The 3757-nt window shown below is 52.2% G+C and overlaps 1 long non-coding RNA gene across 5 annotated transcripts; it reads right to left on the minus strand.

The window, feature by feature from the left end:
• Positions 1 to 470: 470 nt before the first annotated feature.
• LOC127926552 (uncharacterized) lies at positions 471 to 3392 on the minus strand. Of its 5 annotated transcripts, none has more exons than XR_008124444.1 (4): positions 2859 to 3392; positions 2128 to 2773; positions 1240 to 1473; positions 471 to 1005 (listed from the first exon to the last, which is right to left on the minus strand). It is a non-coding gene; the product is annotated as an uncharacterized LOC127926552 (long non-coding RNA). The 5 variants fall into 5 exon arrangements; XR_008124445.1 differs by lacking the exon at positions 471 to 1005 and having other exon boundaries at positions 1144 to 1260; positions 1303 to 1473; positions 2128 to 2798; positions 2969 to 3392; XR_008124443.1 differs by lacking the exon at positions 471 to 1005 and having other exon boundaries at positions 1144 to 1260; positions 1303 to 1473.
• Between the last annotated feature and the right edge of the window lie 365 nt (positions 3393 to 3757).

The raw sequence follows: 3757 nt of genomic DNA on the forward strand, positions 1-3757 counted from the left end.
CTGGTTACTGGCCCAACGCTCTAACCACTAGACTACCTGCTGGTTACTGACCCAACGCTCTAACCGCTAGGCTACCTGCTGGTTACTGGCCCAACACTCTAACCGCTAGACTACCTGCTGGTTACGTCTAACGTCAACCACTAGGCTACCTGCTGGTTACTGGCCCAACGCTCTAACCACTAGGCTACCTGCTGGTTACTAGTCTAACGCTCTAACCACTAGGCTACCTGCTGGTTACTGGTCCAACGCTCTAACCACTAGGCTACCTGCTGGTTACTGGCCCAACGCTCTAACCACTCGGCTACCTGCTGGTTACTGGCCCAACGCTCTAACCACTCGGCTACCTGCTGGTGACTGGCCCAAAGCTCTAACCACTAGACTACCTGCTGGTTACTAGTCCAACACTCTAACCGCTAGGCTACCTGCTGTTTACTAGTCCAACACTCTAACCACTAGGCTACCTGCTCTAACCACTAGGCTACCTGCTGTTTACTAGTCCAACACTCTAACCACTAGGCTACCTGCTCTAACCACTAGGCTACCTGCTGGTTACTAGTCCAACACTCTAACCGCTAGGCTACCTGCTGGTTACTGGCCCAACACTCTAACCACCAGGCTACCTGCTCTAACCACGAGGCTACCTGCTGGTTACTGGCCCAACACTCTGACCACCAGGTTACATGCTCTAACCACAAGGCTACCTGCTGGTTACTGGCCCAACACTCTAACCACCAGGCTACCTATTCTAACCACAAGGCTACCTGCTGGTTACTGGCCCAACACTCTAACCACCAGGCTACCTGCTCTAACCACAAGGCTACCTGCTGGTTACTGGCCCAACACTCTAACCTCTAGGCTACCTGCTGGTTACTGGCCCAACACTCTAACCACCATGCTACCTGCTCCAACCACCAGACTACCTGCTCTAACCACTAGGCTACCTGCTCTAACCACTAGTCTACCTGGCTCTAACCACTAGGCTACCTGCTCTAACCACCAGGCTACCTGCTCTAACCACCAGGCTATCGTTTTCAGCTACTAGGCTACCTGCCAAACCACTAGGACTACCTGCGCTAACCACTCTAGGTTACCTGCCACCAACCACTAGGCCACCTGTCTCAACCACCAGGCTACCTGCCTAACCACTGGGCTACCTGCTCTAGCCACTAGGCTACCTGCTCTAACCACTAGGCAACCTGGCTCTAACCACCAGTCTGCCTGCTCTAGCCACTAGGCTACCTGCTCTAACCACCAGGCTACCTGCTCTAACCACTAGGCTACCTGCTCTAGCCACTAGGCTACCTGCTCTAACCACTATGCTACCTGGCTCTAACCACCAGTCTACCTGCTCTAGCCACTAGGCTACCTGCTCTAACCACCAGGCTACCTGCTCTAACCACTAGGCTACCTGTCTCTGACCACTAGGCTACCTGCTCTAACCACTAGACTACCTGCCTCTAACCACTAGGCTACCTGCTGTAACCACCAGGCTACCTGCTTTAACCACTAGGCGTACCTGCTCTAACCACTAGACTACCTGTCTCTAACCACTAGGCTACCTGCTCTAACCACTCAGGCTACCTGCTTCTAACCACCAGGCTACCTGCCTAACCACTAGGCTACCTGCTCTAACCACTCAGGCTACGTGGGTTTCAACCACTCAGGCTACCTGCCGCCCCTCTAACCACTTGGCTACCTGCTCTAACCACTAGGCTACCTGCCGCCCCTCTAACCACTTGGCTACCTGTCTCTAACCACTAGGCTACCTGCTCTAACCACTAGGCTACCTGCTCTCGCCACTAGGCTACCTGCTCTAACCACTAGGCTACCTGGCTCTAACCACCAGTCTACCTGCTCTAGCCACTAGGCTACCTGCTCTAACCACCAGGCTACCTGCTCTAACCACTAGGCTACCTGCTCTAGCCACTAGGCTACCTGCTCTAACCACTATGCTACCTGGCTCTAACCACCAGTCTACCTGCTCTAACCACTAGGCTACCTGCTCTAACCACCAGGCTACCTGCTCTAACCACTAGGCTACCTGTCTCTGACCACTAGGCTACCTGCTCTAACCACCAGGCTACCTGCTTTAACCACTAGCCGTACCTGCTCTAACCACTAGACTACCTGTCTCTAACCACTAGGCTACCTGCTCTAACCACTAGGCTACCTGCTTTAACCACTAGGCTACCTGCTCTAACCACTAGGCTACCTGCTCTAACCACTAGGCTACCTGCTCTAACCACTAGGCTACCTGCCGCCCCTCTAACCACTTGGCTACCTGCTCTAACCACTAGGCTACCTGCCGCCCCTCTAACCACTTGGCTACCTGCTCTAACCACTAGGCTACCTGCTCTAACCGGAGTTGGGAGGGTCGTCAGCTACATGGGAAACACCTGGGCCAGGTGTCTCCCAGGATAAATAGACCTCTTCCACATTCATGGAAGAGACTCTCTCCATGCAGACACCTTTTGTAGATTGTGTTGTGGTTCTTGGTGGCCTTTTGTTTGTTTGCTTTGGCACCTTTTAACACCCTGCATTATCACATGCATTCATGCAAAACACTCACTTACACTACTGATTACTGATTACACACACCATTGGATATTATACTTAGTTGCTTTAGTTAGTAATATATCTTTTGTTACTCCTCTCCACGTTGTCTCCCTTTTTTTACGGGCTTTGAGCAGGTTCGTGACATACCTGACTCTAACCACTAGGCTACCTGCCGCCCCTCTAACCACTAGGCTACCTGCTTTAACCACTAGGCTACCTGCTCTAACCACTAGGCTACCTGCCTCCTCTATACTCTAACCACTAGGCTACCTGCCTCCTCTACACTCTAACCACTAGGCTACCTGCTCTAACCACTAGGCTACCTGCTTTAACCACTAGGCTACCTGCTCTAACCACTAGGCTACCTGCCTCCTCTATACTCTAACCACTAGGCTACCTGCCTCCTCTACACTCTAACCACTAGGCTACCTGCCTCCTCTACACTCTAACCACGAGGCTACCTGCCTCCTCTATACTCTAACCACGAGGCTACCTGCCTCCTCTACACTCTAACCACTAGGCTACCTGCCTCCTCTACACTCTAACCACTAGGCTACCTGCTTCCTCTACACTCTAACCACTAGGCTACCTGCCTCCTCTACACTCTAACCACTAGGTTACCTGCTTCCTCTACACTCTAACCACTAGGATACCTACCTCCTCTACACTCTAACCACTAGGCTACCTGCCTCCTCTACACTCTAACCACTAGGCTACCTGCTTCCTCTACACTCTAACCACTAGGCTACCTGCCTCCTCTACACTCTAACCACTAGGTTACCTGCTTCCTCTACACTCTAACCACTAGGATACCTACCTCCTCTACACTCTAACCACTAGGCTACCTGCCGACCCCACACTCTAACCACTAGGCTACCTGCTTCCTCTACACTCTAACCACTAGGATACCTACCTCCCTACACTCTAACCACTAGGCTACCTGCTTCCTCTACACTCTAACCACTAGGATACCTACCTCCTCTACACTCTAACCACTAGGCTACCTGCCGACCCCACACTAGGCTACCTGCCCCCCTATCATGCATTATACCCAGGTATAACAACCTTCTAACATGTGTCTTGACCTGTGTGTGTGTGTGTGTGTGTGTGTGTGTGTGTGTGTGTGTGTGTGTGTGTGTGTGTGTGTGTGTGTGTGTGTGTGTGTGTGTGTGTGTGTGTGTGTGTGTGTGTGTGTGTGTGT

The sequence above is a fragment of the Oncorhynchus keta genome, unplaced genomic scaffold (genome assembly GCF_023373465.1).
Source record: "Oncorhynchus keta strain PuntledgeMale-10-30-2019 unplaced genomic scaffold, Oket_V2 Un_contig_7799_pilon_pilon, whole genome shotgun sequence".
NCBI lineage: Eukaryota > Metazoa > Chordata > Actinopteri > Salmoniformes > Salmonidae > Oncorhynchus > Oncorhynchus keta.